This window comes from Bombina bombina, chromosome 1 (assembly GCF_027579735.1).
Source record: "Bombina bombina isolate aBomBom1 chromosome 1, aBomBom1.pri, whole genome shotgun sequence".
In the NCBI taxonomy this organism is placed as follows: Eukaryota; Metazoa; Chordata; class Amphibia; order Anura; family Bombinatoridae; genus Bombina; species Bombina bombina.
Genome location: NC_069499.1, coordinates 622601846 through 622627717, shown reverse-complemented (window position 1 = coordinate 622627717; position 25872 = coordinate 622601846).

The window sequence follows — 25872 nt, the reverse complement described above, 5'->3', positions numbered from 1 at the left end:
AAAATAAGCACAGCTGAACATCGGAACACAGGCAACCCTTAAGAAGAGCCAGCATCATCTGACAAGGCGGCTTAAAACACCCGAGACTCCAGGACTCTCTACATTGACGGGCGCCATATTGCAGGCCCTGCCCGACACGCCACATCAAAAGCAAGCCCCGGGCAAACTCGAGCCGCACCTGCCGGTCAATACACACCCGCGATCCCTAAGACATTACAAGTGAGGGAGGTAAGTGCGGGCTCTTGGACACAGGCGTCCATTAACATACCTGACGCCATAGACTGCCTAACACCCGTCGCATCGCACATGGCCGCACGGCTCTATAGCTAAGAGCCGACCGCAGCATAAGCAGACCAATTGCGCCTTAACCCAATCTGTTTCTACCTATGGGATCTTAGACGCATTCACAGAGGCTGACTGACACAAAAGTGTCACGCCACTTAAATCCTAACACTATACTTAAGAAAAGCTTTAAGGCGTGTACACTTCAGCTCAAGAGACAGCGTTTTGGCAGATGAAAGTAACGTACAAAATACACCTCACACTTTAAATAGTGTAATAGAAACAGCATCAAGGCTTTAAGCTCCCCAGGCATAACAGAAAACTGGCCTTTTTTCAGAGACATGATTAATACAGGGGACCTTCTTTAAATCTGGTGAATCGCCCATACAACCTGTTTGTTCATGGCAACAAGGAGATCAGCTAGATCACACAAAAAAACAGCCACAAAACCTAACTCAGTCAGCTCCTTTTTCAAACCATCAAAAACAGCCCTTCTTATTAAGTCAGACCCAAAGGCACATCCAAGCATAATGGAGCCCTCTCCAGCTGCGGCCATGGTTTCCCAGCCCACAGATCAACTTTCCAAGATTCAAAATACCATAGCCTCCCTTCCTTCCAAAAGTGACATAGCGGACCTGAAAATGTTCATCAAAAATGAAATATCCTCACTTAGAAAAGACATGTCTGACATGAATTCTAGAATTGAATACTTGTAAGAAGGCCAAGAACATCTTGAATCACAAGTAAGTGACCACAATCAACACTTGAATTGCCAAGAGTCAGTTATACAATCCCTACAACTAAAGGTCGAAGATATAGACAACCGCAGTCGCTGCAGCAACCTGCGAATCCGCGGCATACCCGAGGACATCACTCAGGACACTTTGACCACTTATCTCCTGCAATTTTTCAAATATCTGGACCCTTCCCTAGAACTCTCTGAAACAACACTGGAAAGGGCGCATAGAGCCCTCAGACCGAAACCAACTGGGTCCAGTCCACCTAGAGATGTGATCATGAAATTCACCCACTTTCAACTAAAAGAAGCCGTCTGGAAACAGGCATGAAGCCAACAGTCTATCTCATTTCAGGGTCAGAGCCTCCAGGTCTTCCAGGACCTCTGCCCTGCAACCATCGAAAAACGACGGTCTCTACGCTTCATCACATCCACCCTACAGGAACATAAGATAAAATACCGCTGGGGCTTTCCCTTCAGCCTTCTGGTGCATAGGGACGGTAAATCCATCATATATAGGGACCTGGAGGACCTGGACTCCCTATCTAAAAGCCTTAACATCACTTTTCCAGCGCCTCAATCACAAGAGGCCCCAAAAGAGGACAATATTCACACCTACCCACCTAAATCTCAAAGACCGCTGTGGTCTAAAGTGTCAGGAAGGCACAAGAAGGTCTCTGCTACTAAATTAACTCTTTTTGTTTTTTCTTTTTTCTTGTTCCACTGACAGACTTTAACAACTCCAGAGACTGAGCCATGAGAAAACCAGGTCATATGTTTGACTTTTAGACACCTTTTGCAATCTCTTACACTTGCATAATACTCTTGTTGGAAAGAATGTGAAAGATTGAGACACTCTCTTTTTTTTTTTTTTTCCCTGTTTTTTATAGTTTTATTTTTCAACACAATGAACACCGATAGACACTAGAATGTCTAGACGTTTAGCCCTATACCATGCTAATATGTTGAATTTTCGCAGGTCCTTACATATGCTACCAACTCATTGTGAAATTTGAACGTCAATTGTTTAGATACTCTAGCCTCTGTCATTTTAGTTTAAGTTACCAGCTGGGCCTACCAGCTTAATTTTTTCAACTAAATGTTTGGTTAGGTACCAAGTTTGCCTACTGAATTTACCTAGGTCTTTACAGATGCCTCTAATTTTCTGTGTAGAGCTGATTGTTTGCTTGTTGTTCATAATCCTAGCCTCTGCTATCTAAGTTTAAGTTATCAGCAGGGCCTAATAGTTAATAGTTAATTGTTCTTTTATAACCCAGTGTCCTCATACGGGTATCCTAAGCAAAGTCTTAGATTAAATATGTTATTCAATATTGCTGTAATACCATGTATAAAATGTAACTGCTATATTTCAATGCCATGGAGGGAGAAACGCACCCTCACCTACTTACTTACAAAGAATGTTATTGTTTAGTTTAATCATGTTTTCTTTTCCCTCCTTTCTTATCTATACTCCTCAAATGCTTATACCTTCATACTACACTTTACTCTTCTCTCCCATTGCCTGTGTAGACAATGACCTTCACCAATCCCCTGTAACACATTATATAAACTCCACACTATACCCTCATGCCTGCACACTCTCATAGGAAAACACCTCTGAACTCACTCCGCATCCAATCCATTAATGCAAAGGGCTTAAATATTCCCTCAAAAAGGACACAAGCCCTGCGCAATTTCAATAGTTGTAAGTCGGACCTGGTCTTTATCCAGGAATCCCACTTCAGAAAGGGGAGAGAACCACTCACATTTACTCTCAAATTTGATAATTGTTACTATGCTTCCCATCCCAAATCCAAAAAACACGGAGTGGGTATTTTGATACGGAAAAATATCCTGTTCACCGTTATTAAGGTCATCAGGGACAAAGCAGGCAGATACCTCATATTAATAGGGTTGCTATATGGCCGACCGGTCACGTTAGTCTCCATGTATACCCCTAACATTAAACAAGCTTAATTTATTAAGACTTTGACTAACCTTGTCCTAGAACACCAAAAAGGTATCTTGATAATTTGTGGAGATCTAAACATGCCCCTTAATCCTCAACTAGACTGCTCATCAACCATTACCTCAGTCCCTGCTTCCCAAATAACCCGTACACTTAAATACTTGAAACAGTTAACAGTACCAGACTTGTGGAGATCCCACAACCCAGACAAAGAGGATTACACATTTTTCTCATACCCACACAAACAATATTCTAGAATTGATTATATTCTCACAGACGTCACAGGTCTCTCACTCTTCACCTCCAGCCACATCACCCCTATAACATGGTTGGACCATGCGTCCGTCCTAGGTACTATCAAATGGCCATCCAAACCTATACACGATTATATTTGGAAATTGGATGAACAAATTCTTTCAGACCCCGCAACCATTCAGCAAATATCCAAAACTATAACTGATTATTTCTCTAACAACAACACAGCAGATGTGTCCCAGATTAATATATGGGAAGCTCATAAGTGTGTGATCCGGGGCGAACTCATGGCTATTAAAGCCTCGATTAACAAACAGAGACGCGCGTCCCTAGCAGCCCAGCTTTCTGCAATAGAAAAATTAGAAGCCCAACACAAACAACACCCTGTCAACCAAATATTACTGGACACTATTCAAGTTGAAAAAAATAAATTGGCCTCCTTCTTAAACAAGGAACACAAACGGCAAGCCCTCCGCTTACAAAAACTGAACTATGAGGGACGTAACAAAGCTGGTAGATCTTTAGCACGACTCTTAAGAGTAAAACAACAGAAAAATTATATATTACATATAAAAGATGACAACATGAAAAACCAAGACGCCCCCAAAATGGTCATGCATCCTAAACTATATGGCATATATATACAACATGGAGAAACCTATCTTCTACTCCCTAAATAAGTCAGACCTGTTTGAACTAGTGTGGGCAGATTGGCAATCCTGCTACACCACTACTTGGTCCCCGAATACTAGAATAAACACACATTAGATGACCTCTGATGTCTATCTTCTGAATAAGAACTTTCCTTCTACCTCTAACCCTACTATCACCCTCCTCTTCTCTCCAGCCCCTTTCCCATCCCAACTAACCTACCTCTCATGATAAGAGCTATATCACGCTCACTCACCATTTTATGAATACATTCCAACCTGAAATGTTGAAATTGTTTCAAGTTTCTGTTTATATACCCTGCAGGAGCCTGCATGCTCCAAAAAACATTCACTATGTTATCTCTGTAATTGAGAATATTATTAATCAATAAAAAAAAATTGAAACTTAAAAAAAAAAAAAAAAAAAAAGATGACAACAACAAGACCCACTCATCAACTAAAACCATAACTCAAACTTTTAGAGCTTATTTCCAAAATCTATACAACCTGCACCCCAACCCCGAATCCCACACACACTCACAAGATAGAAAACTGCAAGACATCAATACATACCTCTCATCACTTAATCTACCCCACCTAACATTAAACCAACAAACGCAGCTAGAAGACCCTATATCTGCTGAGGAAATTCAGTTAGCCATTAAAGACCTCCCGACAGGGAAATCACCAGGACCTGACAGCTTCAGTAACCGGTATTACAAGACTTTTCTAGAGGACTTACTCCCACATATTACTAAATTCTTTAATTACATTGATGAGTCCAAACATTTCTCTCCTAACTCACTTGAAGCCCACATTATTTTACTTCCCAAGCCTAATAAACCCTTAACCCATCCGTCACACTTCTGCCCAATATCACTCATTAATTCGGACGTAAAAATCTACGCAAAAATATTAGCAAACAGATTAAATCTAATTCTTCCAGACCTAATCCACCAAGACTAAGTGGGATTCGTCCCTAAAAAGGAGGCGAAAGACAACACGGTAAGGGCCCTCCACTTAATTCAATACATGCAAGATAGAGATATCCCTGGAATTCTTCTGTCTATAGACGCGGAGAAGGCCTTCGACCGTGTTGGATGGGACTTTCTCAGAGCCACACTAATTAAAATGGGTCTTGGCCCAAAAATCTTGAATAGGATTTTCTCCCTATACTCGCATCCTAATGCCAAATTACTTATAAACGGTACGCTTTCAAAAACATTCACTATAGCAAATGGCACAAGACAAGGCTGCCCTCTATCTCCCCTATTGTTCGCTTGCTTTATAGAAACATTGGCCACCAAAATTAGACAAAATCCTTCGATTAGCGGTATCCAAATAGGCACACAAATACACTCTATGTCTCTATTTGCAGACGACATTTTATTTTCCATCACTAATCCTGAAACCTCGATCCCCAACTTAATTCAAGAATTGGCCCAAAAATCTTGAATAGGATTTTCTCCCTATACTCGCATCCTAATGCCAAATTACTTATAAACGGTACGCTTTCAAAAACATTCACTATAGCAAATGGCACAAGACAAGGCTGCCCTCTATCTCCCCTATTGTTCGCTTGCTTTATAGAAACATTGGCCACCAAAATTAGACAAAATCCTTCGATTAGCGGTATCCAAATAGGCACACAAATACACTCTATGTCTCTATTTGCAGACGACATTTTATTTTCCATCACTAATCCTGAAACCTCGATCCCCAACTTAATTCAAGAATTTCAAGATTTCCAAGCCCTATCCAAATTCACAATAAACGCCTCTAAATCCGAAGTCTTAAATATAAATCTCGATACCCCTACCATGGACAGAGTTAAAGCCCTAACTCCATTTGCGTGGCGCCCCCACTCATTAAACTACCTGGGAATAGAAATAACCACCTCGATAGAACAAACCTTTAAATTAAACTACATCCCTATTCAAAATACAATAATAAGGGACTTATCGTCATGGCTCTCCAAAAAACTCTCCTGGATGGGCAAAATAAATGTCCTAAAAATGAACGTCTTTCCCAGACTCCTATACATATTACAAGCTCTTCCTATCCCATTTAGTGACTTTGTGTGGTGTAGGCGACCCCCTAGGATAAATAAAAACATAATGCAAACTCCAAAAACACAGGGGGGGCTGGGTATCCCGGATCTGACAAAATACCGACAAGCCATATTCCTACAAAGAATTATAGACTGGTGCATACATTACGACCACAAACGTTGGGTTCAATTGGAACACATCATGACCAAAACACCTCACCTGGGAAGGATATGCTGGAACCTAGACCCCACGAAAAAAAAAAAAACCCTATATCCGCCATCAAACCCACATCGAAACTAATAATAAAAGTATTAACCCCTAAACCGACAACCCCCCTTAACGCGATATACCTAATTATACATTTACCCACATTGCGATCTACCTAATAAAAGTATTAACCCCTAAATCCTCCAACCCCAACATCGCAAACTACCTAATAAATGTATTAACCCCTAATCCGCTATTCACCCACATTGCAAAGTCCCTATTAAAACTATTAACCCCTAATCTGCCATTAACCCACATCACAAAGTACCTATTAAAACTATTAACCCCTTTATCCGCCATTAACCCACATTGCAACAAACCTTATAAATCTATTAACCCCTAATCCACCAAACCCACACAATGCAATAATCCTAATAAAACTATTAACCCCTAAACCGCCAAACCCTCACAACGCAAATAACTATTTAAATTACTAAGCCCCCTAACCAAACACCCCCTAAATGAACCCCAATTACCTAAATTAAAAAATACAAACAATTAAAATAAAAAAGCTAACATTACTTAAACATAAGAAAAAATTAAAAAATTCTAACATTACATAAAATAATAAACCAAATAATCAAAAATAAAAATATTAAACCTAATCCCTATGAAAATAAAAAAGCCCCCCAAAATAAAAACACCCCCTAATCGAATGCTAAACTACCAATAGCCCTTAAAAGGGCCTTTTGTAAGGCATTGCCCTAACTTAAACAGCTCTTTTATCTTAAAAAATACTAAATCCCCCCTCTACCAGTAAAACCCCCCACCCACCAAACCCCCCAAAATAAAAAAACCTAATGCTTAAAAATCCTAAACTACCCATTGCCCCTAAAGGGACATTTGTATGGGCATTGCTCTTAAAAGGGCATTTAGCTCTTTTACTGTCCTTAAAAGGGAATTCAGCTCTTTTTCAAAGGCCTATTAAATCATTAATCTAAAAAAAAAAAAAAACCCAAAAATTAAAAAAAAAAAGCCTAAATCTAACCCCTAGATAGGTACTCACGGTTCCTGAAGTCCGGCGGTGAAGTCTTCTTCCAAGCGGAAATATCTTCTATCTTCTTCCAGGAACAAGCCGGCACTAAAATGCTAAAAAGTTCACTAACACCCATAAACTACCTATTAAACCGCTAAACCAAGGCCCTCCTGCATCGCAAACACTAAAATAAAATTATTAACCCCTAATCTGCTGCTCCGGACATCGCCGCCACTATAACAAACATATTAACCCCTAAACCGCCGTACTCCCGCATCGCAAACACTAGTTAAATATTATTAACCCCTAATCTGCTGTCCCTAACATCGCCACAACCTACATTACTGTTATGAACCCCTATTCTGCTGCCCCCAAAATCACCGCCACTAAAGTTATAAACCCCTAAACCCAACCCTAAGTCTAACCCTAACACCCACTAACTTTAATGTAATTAAAATAAATCTAAATCTAAATTACTATCATTAACTAAATAATTCCTATTTAAAACTAAATGCTTAGCTATAAAATAAACCCTAAGCTAGATACAATATAACTAATAGTTACATTGTAGCTATCTTAGGTTTTATTTTTATTTCGCAGGAAAGTTTGTATTTATTTTAATTAGGTAGACTAGTTAGTAAATAGTTATTAACTATTTACTAACTAGCTAGTTAGGATAAATACAAATTTGGGGGCGGAGCCTGACCACACAGGAAGATGGTCCCACACTAGGAAGGCTCCTGCTTCTTATACTGATACAACTGCTCTAATTAGCATAAATGCTTTATATGTAAGCTTTATTTTTTAGTGCTTGACCTAGACTAACAAGAAGCCTCTTATACATGCTGCTCTGAATCCGGGGGTGTGCCGCGCTTCCTCATCTTGGCTGCCGTTCATAATCCTGCACATCAGAGGTATTACCCCACGTGGTTGCCCTTTCCTATCACCACCTGCAACATCCAAGACACAGCGGCTCTCCCCTATATATACAAAAGCCCACCCGGTGAAGAACTACCTGACCCTGGGTCCACCTACCCCTTCAGAGAGTCTAGCGCATCAGCCGAGGAAACCGCTCTGTCCTTATTGCGGTGATGTAATTACCACATCACGTAGACCCCAGGATACGAGGAGACGGGACTCAGCGATCAGACCTTCAGGCACCTGCTCTCAACACGACCTGCAGTGGGAACACCGATTGCTAGCCCTGGCAGCGGTATTGCAACCGCATCTGACCTGTTAGCCAGCAGGGTCCCCAGTGAAAGTGCCATAGTCGGTAAGCCACAACTCAGCCATAACCGGGCACTCTGCAGATGGGTTTAGGGGAGCCATTGATGTTATGTGAGCACAGCGGGTGGTCTTAGTTGTGACCGCGGGTAAAATTATTAGTCTCATTACCTTTTCAGTCCCGGCTCTCCCGGCACATTAAGAGACATAGTCTCCCCCTCGCTCCCCTAGAGGGGAATCCATTCTAAAGTGATACAAAGGCCATCTTAAGACATTCAGCAAAGAATGCTGTGAATTTTATTACTGATATCTCTGGTCATCTAATCAAACAGGGCCTGGATCAGGCATTATTTGTACACCTTAACAAAGGCCTTCGTCAGCAGCCTCATAAGTTTGATTAACCTATTGTGAGACATATATTAGGCCTGTACAACAGGGCTGCTGGCCAGGAATAATTTTTGATCTGCATTTAACTAAATACTCACTCAAGGGGGTATGCCTAATAAAAGGACTAGTAAAGCTGAAAAGATAGCTGCTACTAAACCTATGAGCCATTATCTTAAGCCCCTAGACCCAACCGACATGGAAAGCTCTATGGACGCCCCTGCCCTTTCCCTACCATACAACACTGATACCCACCCTCAGGTTGTTACTAAGGAGGACATTCACAATTTGTCTTACAAGGAGGACATTCAGGGAGTTTTGAAGGAAATGAGGAGCCTATTTGGGGATCTGAGGAAAGACTTTTCTGCATTGTAAACTAGAGTTTTAAAGAATGAAAAGACCTCTCATGACAACGCGACTTCAGTACAACAGCATACGGCAGACTTACAAAACCATGCTGATAATCTGCAATATCTGAATGATAAATTGGAGGATATAGAAAATCGGGGAGGCAGGAACAACCTGCGTTTCCGTGGGATATCTGAAACTGTCACACCACAGAATATTGAAGGGTATCTGCAAGCTCTATTTTGAATCATCAAAGATTCACCGTCATCACCTGAGATTCCCATAGAAAGGGCACATAGGGCCCTCAGGCCCAAACCACCTAACAATGCGCCTCCGAGAGACATAATAGTAAGATTTTTAAGTTATAAAGACAAGGAGGACCTCATCCAGGGGGCCCGCAAGAAACATTCCATCACCCACGCCGGGGAAGAAATTCAGGTTTTTTCTGACTTGTCTCCTGTGACCTTGCAAAAATGGAGAGATCTGAATCACATCACATCTGTTCTACGAAACCACAGGGTACCTTACAGATGGGGTTTCCCGGTCTCAATTATCGCCACCAATTCTATCTTTAGGCCTGGAATGGATCACAAGGAATTTTTCGAGAACTTGGCTATCCAGGCCCCTTTCCCCAATGGATCTCCAATAGGAAGGTCATCTCAGTCCTCCCAGCCACCAATTGATCACCCTGAGGCTGAACCAATAGGGTAATGTACTGTCAGACTTTTTTTTGTTTAGGATCAACTTTTTCTACGGTCCAGAAAGATAGACACTACCTCTAACAGTGCCTTAATGTTGATGAATGTGTTTAAGTGTTATTCTTGTTTATTGCACATGTTCCTGCAAATGTTTTGCTCCCTGACTTGTCCTGTCTTCCAAAATTGAATATGTTATTCTAGGGCAACACGATAACCTATCATTGGAATAGATTAGAGACTCCTACCTCTGGACTGTTGCTGGCTACTCCCTGGAGCATGCTGCTTCTTGGTTTATTATTATTAATTTTGAAGAAACACAAAAGCTAAACATGTTTACACCTCTTGGGTCCTGAAGGTTACCACCTACCCACTACCAGGGTAAAGTTATATCAAACATTAGCGTGTAGAATCTTACTGCTCAAACACAGACGCTTCCTCAATCCGTCCAACCGGAAGTGTGCTTAGGGGCCACAAGGCTGCTTGGGACTGCCCTAGGAGTGCCGTAGTCGGTGTATGCCGAATCCAGCATCAAAGTAATACAGGAGAAAAAATGACAGGCACTGCAATCCAGGTAAATATGCATATAAAAAGTCCTGTTTATTCAAAGATAAAAGGTAAATACCAATCCAAGAAGTAGGAGACAGTAGTAAAGGTAACTCATAACAGGTAAGGGTGACACACAGGTGACTGTCTGACGCGTTTCGCGCCCCCTACTGGCGCTTACTCATAGACACAATACAGGTAATACAGAGATGCTATAAATACACATTTAAACAATCAATTAAGAATGGGAGTTAACCCAATAAAGCCTAAACTAAAAAACATAGCTAGGATCAGTGTATGTTAATACTATAGCAAGCAAGAACATGTATGTATAATATATGAAGCTAAGAAAGGGAAAATATACATACTAAATGTATATATCTAAGTGCTCTGATCTATTAAATTATCCAAATTTGTTCCATAAATGAATATATATATGATCTTAGAAGCAATTTACAGAATCTAACTTATGTATTAATAAACTGCCAGGGGACAAAAAAAGAAGAACTAAGTAATAAAAAAAGTAGAAATTGTGGCATGTGTTCCTCAGTCAAAGTGGGCAACCAATTTGAAAGCAGCAATACACACATAAGGTATACTACCAACTTTTATGCAAATTGTAGTACAACCTTTGTTGTGTACCTTTTAACATGTAATCTTTGCCAATGCCAATATGTCGGTCAGACCTCTAGAGAGGTCAGACGAAGGTTTGGTGAACACCTCAGGGACACCAAGAACTATGTCAAGGAATCTGCCATTGCAAATCATTTCAATGGAGAACATTTTACAAACATAGCCAATTTATCTATCAGTATTATTGACATAGCTCTTGTGCCTCCTAGAGGTGGCAACAGGTATACAATTTTACAAAGGAAAGAGATCTATTGGATCCTGCAGCTTCAAACTAGAAGCCCAATGGGTATTAACAGGGAATGTGACATTGATTATTTTATCAATGACACATAATATAACTGATACTCAAGTACCCATTATGTCTATGTATTCTTCAATTCATTGTCATTATTATTATTTTTCTTTCTTTGCTATAATGTCTAAGGCATTAATCACAATATGTTTGCATAGATAATCATAAGAGTAGGGATTCAGATTATATAAACAATACCTAAATATGCTTTTTGTTTTACACACAGTATTTTTAGATACAAGGATGTTTGTATTACATCTTTGTTCATCCATCAGATTATCCTTTATTTAACAGATACTTAGGCCCATTTTAGTCTGTTTTGTTTTATTACTTAGTTCTTCTTTTTTTGTCCCCTGGCAGTTTATTAATACATAAGTTAGATTCTGTAAATTGCTTCTAAGATCATATATATATTCATTTATGGAACAAATTTGGATAATTTAATAGATCAGAGCACTTAGATATATACATTTAGTATGTATATTTTCCCTTTCTTAGCTTCTTTTTTATACATATATGTTCTTGCTTGCTATAGTATTAACATACACTGATCCTAGCTATGTTTTTTAGTTTAGGCTTTATTGGGTTAACTCCCATTCTTAATTGATTGTTTAAATGTGTATTTATAGCATCTCTGTATTACCTGTATTGTGTCTATGAGTAAGCGCCAGTAGGGGACGCGAAACGCGTCAGACAGTCACCTGTGTGTCACCCTAATCTGTTATGAGTTACCTTTACTACGGTCTCCTACTTCTTGGATTGGTATTTACCTTTTATCTTTGAATAAACGGCACTTTTTATATGCATATTTACCTGGATTGCAGTGCCTGTCATTTTTTCTCCTGTTATATCAAACATTCATTAGGATCTAATCGGGTCATTGTATGTATACATAAGGTCCTATAGCTGACACATTTATATATATGTTTGCAATACACCCTTCTTTAGACATAGCCTGATCACAGCTACTTCAAGTCACCTAACAAGCAATGGCGTTAGTAAAATGTAGAGCTGGGTCTATATATTTTACGTGGCCTCACAGAATAGTTAGGTATACATCTGCCCAGGCTTCTTTGCACGAGGGCAATGGCTGGAGAACTAGAATTCCGGCCTCTAGCCTTACCTATCCTTACACATCATGAATATGGGCTTGGGTCCTATAAACTTACTTCAAACACAAATAGTCCTCTCTAATATAAGAGTACTCTACTTTACATATTTTGACAGTAGACTTAGTCGGATTAATAGTTGTTCAGAGCATATTAGATGCCCCTTCAGAACCCCATAATACAACATTTAGGCTGGTCTGCACCCACACAATTATATGCTATATGTATACTTTTGTTTTATTATAACTGACATCAGTAAAGGGGCTTTTCCCCTAATTCTGTGCCTTAAGTGTGTTACAAGGTTTTGTATATATAGTTAACCCTAAGAGTGATCTGGTCTCTTTGTTTACCCCGGTCACTACTACTACGCTATCTCCTTGTAATTTCCTCTCTGATTTACATTCTTCTCTCCCTTTCCCTCTTACTTACATTCCTCTCTCTGTAATTTTCACCCTACCTTAAACCCTTACCCTTTCCCCTCCCCCCCCCTTTTTTTTTCCTCTCAGGTCAAATATGGCCACACAGCATATATCCAAAAGGTTCTTTGATCACTCAATTAATCTCACTACTATTAACGCAAAAGGCCTGAATAATCCAGGTAAATGCTCCATTGCGTTTAAGGAACTGAGTAAAATACAGAGCCATATAATCCTGCTGCAGGAAACTCACTATAAAAAAGGTAAAGAGCCCAAATGGCATAACTCCCAATTCACGCTGGCCTACTTTGCCTCGGGAAAGAATAAAAAAGGGGATGCAGGCATTGTTTTTAACAAATCAGTCCCATTTAACTTGACACACCGAGAGGGACCCGAACGGGAGATATCTCATTCTAGTGGGTACACTTTTTGGTCACTATATTACTCTGGCCTCAATTTACTTCCCTAATCATGGCCAAGAATCATTCTTAAATCGGGTCTCAGATCTCCTCCTGGAACACTCCAGGGGAATTACATACCTAGCTGGGGATTTTAATATCATAGCCGACCCTTCAGTTGACACCTCACGAGGGGTTTCCTGTACTCCTATCTCCACGATTAAACAAGTAAATGACACACTTACAAAACTAACACTGCACAATGTTTGGCGGACTCTACACACAACTTCCAGGGACTACTCCTTTTACTCCATCCCACACAACAGCTATTCCAGGATAGATTACATTTATACAGACTCCTGTGGACTCTCAATCACCCACCACTCTGTCATCGACCACATCACATGGTCAGACCATGCTCCCGTCTCCTGCTCAATTTTATGGCTAGACATTCCTGTCACACATCAAACATGGAGAATGGACGACACTATACTAGACAACCATCTAATTTACAATGACATACTTAAAATTATGAAAGAATATTTTGAGATTAATAGTTACCCTTCCTCTTCACATGCTACCATCTGGGAGGCACACAAAAGCGTTATTAGAGGTGCTATGATTAAACATAAGGCTTTCCTTAATAAGCAATATAGAGCTAAATACCACGATCTACAAACAAAGATTGGCGCCTTAGAAGTTAAACACAAGGCAGAACCTTCATGCCTTAACACTATCACTTTCTTGAAAGAGGCAAGAATTGAATTCCAAAAACACTTAGAGGAATCACATCAAAAGACTGCACTCCACTTGAAACAACATTATTATGAAGGGTGTAATAAACCGGGTCAGATCCTAGCTAGAACCCTTAAAAAAAGACAGCTTAGTTCCTACATACACTCTATAAAATCTACAGATGGCCGCACGCTGCACAGTAGTGACCAAATAGCTTCTGAGTTCCATAGGTTCTATCACTCCTTATATAATATACATGACCATCCCTCGGAACCTGCCCAAGCGGAAGAGGTGTCCCAGCACGAAACCTTTATTAACTCATGCCTAAACAAAATAGACCTCCCCTCCCTGTCTTTGGAAGACGCCGAGTCTTTAGATTCCCCAATAACCGCAGATGAACTCTTCGCTGCCATTAAAAACTGTCCAGGGGGAAAGAGCCCTGGTCCTGATGGTTTTTCATCAGCCTATTATAAAAGATTCAGGGAGACCCTGGCGGGCCCACTACTTGAACTATTCAATGGTCTTCAGGAGGACCCCTCTCTGTCTCGTGTTCTCCTAGAAGCCCATATTATGGTTATCTCCAAACCGGGAAAGACTCCAGACTGCCCTGGTCATTTTCAGTCAATTTCCCTCATTCATTCAGATATGAAGCTTTTCGCAAAAATTTTAGCGACCAGACTAAACAAATACTTACCTGACTTGATAGGTAATGACCAGGTTGGCTTTGTCCCTGGACGAGAGGCCAGGGATAACACCTATAGAGTCTCACAACTAATCAGTCATACTAGGGTCTCGGGCCTCCTGCTAGTGCTCTTCTCCACAGATGCAGAGAAGGCCTTTGACAGGGTGAGCTGGGTTTTCCTGCGTCGTGTTCTGGAATGAAAGGGATTTGGTCAGTTTTTCGTAAACTCAGTTTTCGCTCTTTATTCCAATCCTAATGCTAAAATAAGAATTAATGGCACCTTGTCAGAATTTTTCAATATCAAAAAAAGGGACCAGACAGGGCTGCCCCTTGTCCCCCCTTTTGTTCGCTCTATCTATAGAGGTCCTGGCCCATACGGTGAGAGCTAAACAACACATTAAGGGCATAAGGACTCTGAGCACAAGCAAGCGCTTTACGCTGACGACGTCTTATATACTTTAATGAATGCTTCTGAATCTCTCCCTGCCCTCTTAGACGTCCTTAAGGAATATGGCAAAGCCTCAAATTTCTCCCTGAACCTGCACAAATCAGAACTCTTAAATATTAACACATGTCCCAAAATAGTACAAACCCTACAGCACAAGTACCGGATCCCACTAGCCACAACCATATTAAAATACCTGGGTATCTTTTTAACCCCTAACCTATCTGAGCTATTTAAATATAACTACATCCCTCTCAAGAACGACATAGCTTCAGACCTCTCCTCCTGGAGAAGCAGATACATATCATGGCTTTGCAGAATAGGAGTATTTTTAAATGAATATCTTGCCCCGAATCCTTTACCTTCTCCAGACCTTACCTATAACTCTACCTAAAGGTTACATCACTCAAAAACTTATCGAACAATATATATGGGCTAACACCAAACCTAGGATACCAAGACACACTATGTATTTGCCAAGAGATAGAGGAGGGCTCGGCCTACCGGATATTTCTCTATATAAAAGGGTGATAGGTCTACAGAGGATAGTGGAATGGGCGCAAAACAAAAAGCATAAAGCCTGGATAGACTTAGATAGACAGATCCTCAAAATAAATAACGTGAGCACACTAGCGTGGCTACCGCCTTCACAGCGCCCTAGCATAATTAAGAAATATCACCTATTGGGAGAGACACTTAACAACTGGGACTCAACTATTGCGACCTCAACTCATATCTCCTCACGACATTCCCCCCTAACACGAATACTCGAAAACCCTGAGATTCCTTACCACAAAATGGGATACCTGAGACTCACTTCGTATAAATTCAAAGAGGGTTCGGTTTTTGGAGTACTTGAAAGCAGGAAGGTAGTCACACAGGCAACCCAAAATTTTTTCCTCATGGCTGCATTACAACCAATTAATACACTTTATATCTGGTCATAGATATAAGCAGGAACTAGGCAGGTCACTTACCCCTTTTGAGAAACTCTGTGTGGGTGAGTCCTTGCCAAGACACTTAATCTCACTCCTCTATAAGATGGCTGCCCTCCAGGGTGCCGACACCCCCCCAACATACGCTACACGCTGGATTGAGGATTTAGGGATAGATAATGACACGGAGCCCTGGTTGGAGGCTTTCAACTTGATTAAAAAATCATCAGTTTCATCGACCATTCAGGAGCTCCATTTTAAGCTCCTGGGTAGGTGGTACTTGACTCCAGTAAGACTCCATAAGATATTCCCTGCTGTTTGCCCTATGTGCTGGAGGGGTTGCAGAGGTGACGGCTCTCTCCTGCACATATGGTGGTCCTGCCCAATTATAGCGCCCTTTTGGTCAGAGGTCTTCAACAAGATATCTGAAATCCTCAACATCCCACTTCCAAAAACGCCTGAAACCATATTATTTCTAACGCTTCCCAAGACACAAAGCCAGGCGCATCTTGCCCTACTATTAATCATGCTCACTAGTGCTAAGAAACTGATCCCAAAAAAATGGAAGAAGCAGGGTCCCCCCACATTAGGAGAATAGCATTCGCAGGTAGAGGATATCCTACTCCTGGAGAGATACTTCTACCTCAAAAACCACAAGTTAGAGAAATATGAGCTTTTGCAGGCAATTTGGCAGGGTACAATATAATTAGCATCAATCGAAGATTGGCATTTGGTACACAAACACTAGCCGGAAACTGGGAATTTTTTTTTATTATTTTTTTTCCCCATCTGTATTCCCCCCTCCTCCCCCCTCCCCCTCCTGCACCCTACGTCTTTTCTCGCCTAATCTCTTCTATCTGTACCTTCCCCCTAATCTACTCTACACTATACTATTATGTGATTAACCTAGACTGTAAAAAGAGTTTATACTTGTTTTCTCTCACTTCCAATGTGTGTCACGGAGTGCGAGTTTCATATCACGATGAAGTGATTGCCTTTTATGTACACAGCTGCAAAGCGATCTTTACTGACATATCTCTTTTGTTGTATTTGTTTATTTTATTGTAATTTCAACACTTCAATAAAGCTTGTTTGAAAAAATAAATAAATAAATAAATACAAATTTACCTGTAAAATAAAACCGAACCCGAGTTACACTAACACCTAACATTACACTACAATTAAATAAATTACAAAAAAAACACTAAATTACATAAAAGAAATGATCAAATATTTAAACTAATTACACCTAATCTAATAGCCCTATCAAAATAAAAAAGCCCCCCCCCAAAAAAGAAAAAAAACCCTAGCCTAAACTAAACTGCCAATAGCCCTTAAAAGGGCCTTTTGCAGGGCATTTTCCCAAAGAAATCAGCTCTGTTACCTGTAAAAAAAAATACAAACAACCCCCAACAGTAAAACCCACCACCCACACAACCAACCCCCCTAAATAAAAACCTATCTAAAAAACCTAAGCTCCCCATTGCCCTGAAAAGGGCATTTGGATGGGTATTGTCCTTAAAAGGGCATTTAGCTCTTTTTCCGCCCATACCCTAAGCTAAAACTCACCCTATAAACCCTTAATAAAACCTAACACTAACCCCCACTTACAGTTTTTGAAGACCCGACATCCATCCTCAACAAAGCGGCAGAAGTCTTCATCCAAGCGGCAAGAAGTCCTCAATGAAGCTGTGAGAAGTCTTCATCCAAGTGGGCCGTAGTTTTCATCCAAGCTGGCAGAAGTCTTCATCCAGACGGCGCTGAGTGGCTCCATCTTCAAGACATCCAGCGCGGAGCATCCTCTTATTTCCATGACGACTGAAGAATGAAGGTTCCTTTAAGGGACATCATCCAAGATGGCGTTCCTTGAATTCGGATTGGCTGATAGAATTCTATCAGCCAATTGGAATTAAAGGTGACAAAATCCTATTGGCTGATTGGATCAGCCAATAGGATTGAGCTCAATCCTATTGGCTGATTGCATCAGCCTATAGGATTTTTTCATCTTTAATTTCGATTGGCTGATAGAATTCTATCAGCCAATCGGAATTCAAGGGAAGCCATCATGGATGACGTACCTTAAAGGAACCTTCATTCTTCAGTTGCTGTAGAAAGAAGAGGATGCTCCACGCCGGATGTCTTGAAGATGGAGCCGCTCCGCGCCATCTGGATGAAGATAGAATATGCCGTCTGGATGAAGACTTCTGCCGGCTTGGATGAAGACTTCGGCCCGCTTGGATTATTATTATTCTTTATTTGTAAAGCACCGACAGATTCCGCAGAGCTGTCCATGGGTAAAAGGATTAGGTTTTAGTGTAACTCAGGTTAGGTTTTATTTTACAGGTAAATTTGTATTTATTTTAGCCAGGTAGTTAGTAAATAGTTAATAACTATTTACTAACTAGTCTACCTAGTTAAAATAAATACAAACTTGCCTGTGAAATAAAAATAACACATAAGATAGCTACAATGTAACTAGCTTAGGGTTTATTTTACAGGTAAGTATTTAGTTTTAAATAGGAATTATTTAGGTATTAATTGTAATTTTTATTTAGGTTTATTTTAATTACATTTAAGTTAGGGGGTGTTAGGGTTAGACTTAGGGTTAGGTTTAGGAGTTAATAAGTTTAGTATAGTGGCGGCAATGTTGGGTGTGGCAGATTAGGGGTTAATAAGTGTAGGTAGGTGGCGGTGATGGTGGGGTCGGCAGATTAGGGGTTAATAACTGTAATGTAGGTGGCGGCGATTTCGGGGTTGGCAGATTAGGGGTTAATAAGTGTAGGTAGGTGGCAGCGACATTGGGGGCGGCATATTAGGGGTTAATAAGTGTAGGTAGGTTGCGGCGATGTTAGGGCCGGCAGATTAGGGGTTAATGAGTGTAATAAAGGTGGCGGCGATGTCAGGGGTGGCAGATTACGGTTGTTTAGACTCTGGGTTTATGTTAGGGTGTTAGGTGTAAACATAAATGGGGCTGCGTTACGGAGTTTTAAGCTCCTTTATTGTAGGTGTTAGGCTTTTTTTAGCCGGCCATTGATGTCTATGGGGAAATCGTGCACGAGCACGTAAAACCAGCTCAACCAGCGCTGGTATTGGAGAGTGGTATGGAGATCAATTTTGCTTTACGCTGCAATATTGCTTGCTAATGCCGGGTTTTTGTAAACCTGTAACAGCAGCGTTATAGGGAGGTGAGCTGTGACAATAACTTGCTAGTTAGCACCGCACCACTCATAACGCAAAACTCGTCATCTAGCCGTGCGTTCATTACAACTGATGAATTAAACTCCATCTAAAATATCACTAACATTCTGTTTATAGAAAGGGGACAGTTTACCATCACTTCATAGTTGTGGTTGTTTGTTAGAGGGCAGAGGAGGCTCTAGAAAAAAAATTAACCATTCATCAATATGTAGAATTGTTTATAGTTATTTAGATATCTTGCATCAAGTTGTAAGCTACTAACAATGATACCCTATTTTCTTTAAATTGGTTGTTCACAATGTAGGATTTTTTCCGGCATAGTGACAGTCATCTTTATCTGAGTTTCCTGTGACCCTGGTATTATGGGGCTTATCACAATCTATCAAGTATTTGCTCCCAAAATTGCTTTTGGATTTCCAACCAAAATGGTTGCCAAGCTTTGCTAGTGACCTTGTGTTAACTATCTGTTCTTGAATAAGAAACTGGAAGGTCACCCGAATCTGACTGATAGAATAGCCCATTCACACCTCTTAAGGTTACAGTAAAGGTCTGTTCATGTAACCCTTTTACATGTCATTAACCTATTGTAATCAGAATCTATCCTCAACACTGATTAGCCATATGAATACCATGGCCGCTAATGGGCAAATTTGCCCTTTTGCGGGCACACTATAAATAACCAGCCATTACAAGTGGCTGGTTATTGCTACCAGGAGCTTGTGGTAGCAATTAGCACTCCAAAAATTAACCAGAGATCCAATCTCTGGTTCATTTTCTAAAAGTGCCCCAAATGCCCTCAAAATAGAGGTCGTTTTATTTAAAAAAATTAGCACCAATAAGTTTTTGGGGTCTAAAATTGGCCGGAGTAGGGTGTTAGAAAAAAACAGTACTGAAAAGTGCCTTTATATTGTGGTCTGTGGGAACTGTGTGTTCCCTGTAAATACAGTAGATATAAAAAGTCTACACACTTCTATTAAAATGTCATGTTTCTGTGATGTAAAACAATGAGACAAAGATAAATCAGTTTAGAACTTTTTCCACCTTTAATGTGACCTATAAACTGTACAACTCAATTGAAAAAAAAACTGAAATCTTTTACGTGGAGGGAAGTAAACAAAAAACTAAAATACAATACTTTGTTGAAGCATCTTTTGATTTTATTACAGCACTCAGTCTTTTTGGGTATGACTCTATCAGCATGGCACATCTTGACTTTGCAAGATTTGCCCACTCTTCTTTGCAAAAAACACTCCAAATCTGTCAGATTGCGAGGGCATCTCCTGTGCACAGCCTTCTTCAGATTACCCAACAGATTTTCAATCTGAATTCTGGTCTGGACTCTGGCTGGGCCATTCAAAAAATATAATCTTCTTTGTGTGAAGCCATTCCTTTGTTGATTTGGATGTATGCTTTGGATCGTTGTTATGCTGAACGATGAAGTTCCTCTTCATGTTCAGCTTTCTAGCAGAAGCCTGAAGGTTTTGTGCCAATATTGACTGGTATTTGGAACTGTTCATAATTCCCTCTACCTTGACTAAAGCCCCAGTGCCAGCTGAAGAAAAACAGCCCCAAAGCATGATGCTGCCACCACCATGCTTCACTGTGGGTATGGTGTTCTTTTGGTGATGTGCAGTATTGTTTTTGCGCCAAACATATCTTTTGGAATTTTGGACAAAAAGTTCAACCTTGGTTTATCAGACCATAACACCTTTTCCCACATGCTTTTGGGAGACTTCAGTTTTTGCCAAATTTAATGGGCTTGGATGTTTTTCTTTATAAGAAAATGCTTTTGTCTTGCCACTCTACCCCATAGCCCAGACATATGAAGAATACGGGAGATTGTTGTCACATGTACCACACAGCCAGTACTTGCCAGATATTCCTGCAGCTCCTTTAATGTTGCTGTAGGCCTCTTGGCAGCCTCCCAGATCAGTTTTCTTCTCGTCTTTTCATCAATTTTGGAGGGACATCCAGTTCTTGGTAATGTCACTGTTGCGCCATATTTTCTCCACTTGATGATGACTGTCTTCACTGTGTTCCATGGTATATCTAATGCCTTGGAAATTCTTTTGTACTCTTCTCCTGATACCTTTTAACAATGAGATCCCTCTGATGCTTTGGAAGCTCTCTGCGGACCATGGCTTTTGTTGTAGGATGTGACTAAGAAAATGTGAGGAAAGACCTACTAGAACAGCTGAACTTTATTTGGGGTTAATCAGAGGCACTTTAAATGATGGCAGGTGTGTACTGACTTGAATGTGATTGCTTAATTCTGAACACAGCTACATCCCCAGTTATAAGACCGCTGCTCCTTAACTTGTTTGCCATCTCCTTAACTCGTTCACCAACTCTACTTCCCCAAAAAAAAAAGTGTCACAAAACTCATCAAAAATACATTAAAAATTACAGTTACACTAATAATAACACTATCTAATAAAAAATTATTTTAAAAGAAAATTGCACAAAAAAGTTATAAGGGTTCAAAGATATTAATTCTCTGGTGTTAGGGAAAAAAAAGCCAGGCAAAGGGCTTTAGCATAGAGATACATACTGTACATATGCATGTCTAAATATGTATTTGTATGTATATATACATAGGTTTTTTTTCTGCTGGTACACAACGGTATGCAGCACTCCTTTAAAGCACAATTGATCCCCTGTGCACACACAGACAAAGAAGGAACAGCAGGGGAGGGTTATTAATAAGGGGATTTTTTTAAAAAAAAGTCATAGCACTGGGAAAGTGTAGGAAGTGGGAAATGTTGCAAACTTTAACTTATTTAAATTAAAAACTGTGAAGCTCTGACACCGCCCTCAGGTCTAGACATCAGTGTGTCTAGCAAGTTACTGATGTGCAGACTGTAGAGGACGGCATCGGCGATTCCAAGTTTATAAGGTATGTAAGCCTTAAACCAATGCTGCACTATCTCTCATATGCTGGGGTCCCCTGATATTGCTGTTTGCAAGCCTCCCAAGCTGCTGAGCGCTCTGAGAAATATCCGCACACAGATGGAAGGAACTGGAAATGTGCGCTATCTGCTCGGTGACTCCGCTAGTAATGACCGAAAAGGGTTTAGGTCCTACATCCTCTTAGGTACCAGCAAGGAGCAAGTGCAGGGGACCACCTCAGATATTGCAATGTGACAGTCAATAGCTTAAAACAGTGAGCCAGGCATCACAGCAGAAAAACTACATATTTTGTGAGGAGTTACGAAGTACTCCGATTAATTTTTAATTAACCTCCAAAGCTGCTGTTTTTTTACCATTGTGCCCCTGAACTTTAAGTAGACTGCATCCTAAAATATTATTTTTGTTTACAACACATTTGCTTGACAATTTATTTTCTCAGAAAGTATTTTTAAAATGGACTAATTTAAACATTTTTTGACATTCTACATAAAATGTCTTATAATGTGCTGATTATTTTCTTATTGTATGACTATATTATATTTATGTTGCACAAATACTAATACTAATTTGAATCCCTTTGCTATGCGATTCTATCTATGGTGTGCTTATTGTCCCTTTTGTATGAATGATTTAAACATACATAGTATACTCCATATATAACAACAAACAGTCAGGGAATATGTAGGGTGTATGCGCAATAATATATTCAAATTGTCCCTTATGGATCCTGATATCAGTTAATCTGTCCAATGTAAGTTCAAGGAGCGTCCCCTGCCCTCCCTTACTATTATATGCAAATGGATACCAAAGTAATCTTAGAAAAAAGTTGCAAAGTAACTCACCATTTATGGTTGAGTGCTAGGATTCTTGCAGACATTCCTTCCATTTCCTTTATTCCCTCTCTAGTGCAGAGTAGACCTTTTGCCGGTGTATTCTACCTTTGCATGAGTGCCTGGAAATGCTGGTTCCTGCCTTCAGAGAAGAATCCACTTCACTTTTTGTAATCCTCTGCAGTTCTCGTAATCCCATTTGTTGAGGATCAGTGATCTGAATTGAAAGGCCCTTCCTCCACAGATTAACCCTTAATTCAGGTGCTCACTGCTGGCCAATAATTAATTAAATTCCAAATAAATATCTGCAGGAGCACCATAATAAAGGGTAAATATTAAATGATTTATTGGTAAATACAGAAATATTTCAAATGAATAAATGGGCTGACTGGTTTCGGCTACTGCCTTACTCCTAGCCTGCTTAAAATTAAATGGTGTCTTGCAACTTAAAAACCTTCATCTGATTGCCCATTGGATAGTGGGTTAACTCTCCTCCCTCTCCTGAACCAATCGGGCTTACCAGTTTCACACACCTACTTAACGAACAGCCAATTGTTATACTTCATTTCTAGACATTATTTACTATGCCTCAGGTTAACAATCTAAAAGACTAAGCACTCCTATCTTTAGCCAATTCTCATCTTAAACTACTAGCTGCCTCTGCTTATATTAACCTCATAAGTGCTATTTGAACACTACATCCATTAGTTAAAAATGCGAGTGCGATTTAAGGTGTGTTTTTAATCATGTACATGCAACATGAGTTGTCCTGATCACCTAGGAAACAGCCACACATCCCTTTGCTTACGTAGCAAACTCCTGCCTTTTTTCCACTTACTGCCATCAGAGCGGACCAATCCATGTGGCGTAATAATGGATGCATCCTTAGTGACACACCCCTTGATTACCTCCTGTCTTTTTCCCTATCTGTCATCAGAGCGGACCAATCCAAATGGCATGGCAACAGATGAGTCCTTAGTAACTCTCTACAATTTTCAATATTGTAATTATATTAAATAAAAATCATTGTTGCGCTGTCTAATATCGGGGATAGTGGGCTGTCCTGCAATGAGTCTCCAGGCTTAGTGCTGATGGTTACTCCTTCACTTTGTAAACAAGTGTTTTTACCTCCTATTTTAGTCTGTACACTAAATACTAGTGTATTCCGTCATGTGCATGCTTCAAGCATGAACTATATATAACTTGGGAGACTTGTTTAATTCACTAAGGTACAAAAGTACAAAAGTACAAAATACTCTCCCCTGTCTTCACCAAAACCACTATGTGGTCCTATCTGGACAATATAATATAAATTACAACAGTGTCCTCAGTTGCTCCAGATGGAGCACTATAAATACAATATAGTACGACAGAATTTTCAATACTATGATAGTTTCCCTACATGTATCTCTGTTCTATTGTTCATCTTCGCCATTAAGCCTTTAGATTACAAATTAGGCCTATCATGGAGTGTATAAAAAGATACTGCGGGGTCGGTCCTCTATTATATACTGTATATATATTTACATTTTTAAATTTTAAAGAGGGCCCAACAGGGAATTTTTAAATATCTGTGTGGATTCAATAAAAACTCAAGCTCAGACTACTGCATATTACTCTATTCATACCAGTGTGCACTGTGGTGAATTACCAGATATTGATAAGATCAAATTCTGAATTTAGATCTATCTTCTGGAACCCTGGTCCTCAACCTGAAGATCCAGAAGGCTTCTCTTTCGCCAAGCTTACGTGTCTTATTCTCCCCTCTTGTCTGTGGAGGTACTCTCTCTATTATTGTCCATTTGAAAAACCTCACGTCCTTCTGGTGAAAGACCAAAAAGTGATTTACTAAGGCGGTTGTTAGAATGCCCCCTCTGATGTCAGACAGGTGTTCTTTTATTCTCACTCTCGCCTCTCTGGTTGTAAGACCAACATACTGGAGAGCACAGTGAGTAGAGGAGATCAAGTACACCACATAGTTGGATCTGCAGTTCAAACAGAAACTTTTCTGAAAATTCTCTCTCGTAACTAAGGAGTGAAAAGAGTCCCCTGTACTCACTCTCTCACAAGCTTTACAAGCCTGAAAGTTGTACCGATACGTGCCATTAAATCTCAGCCATGAGGAGTTGTCCATCTGTTCCTTCTTTAATCGTGTAGGGGCTACTCTGCTCCCTATCATCCTGTTCCTCTTATAGGCAAAACGGACACCCCCTATCACTGTTTCTCTCAAATCATCATCTGCTTGTAATAGCTGAAAATGATTTCTTATTATCTGGCAAACCTGGGTGTATTGTTGGGAATATTCTGTTGTAAATGTGACCTTATTAACAGTATTCTTCTCCCCTCTTTTTTTACCTTGAATTAAAAGGCTCTCTCTGGGTACCCGGGTTAAAAATCGTGGACTTGTCATGTCCTCTTTCTAGCAACCTTATAGACAATTTGTCTGCTTGTCTATCATATGTAATTAGGCTAGTACAATTCCTCTTTAGCCGGATAAATTGTCCCCTTCCAACTCCCCCAAACACTCTCTTCGGGTGACAACTGGAGGCGTGCAAGAGAGAATTCCCTGAGATAGGTTTGCGACATGTTTCAGTAGTTATCTTTTGACCTGCACTTCCTATCAGTGTAATGTCAAGACAATTAAAGGAACATTCCTGAATCTCTGATGTGAAGCTGATGCCTACATTGTTAAGATTAAGAACTTCCACAAAAGCCTCCAGGTCTTTCAATGAACCCCTCCAAATAAACAGGAGGTCATCGATGAAACGCCTATACCACACTATCTCACGTCTGTAGGGGTTCTGTTCTCCAAAGATGTTAGAAATCTCCCACCATATAGCATGTTCCATATGTGATTTAGAACCTTTACAAATATAAATAACTACTGCATCATTATTAAAAGGACA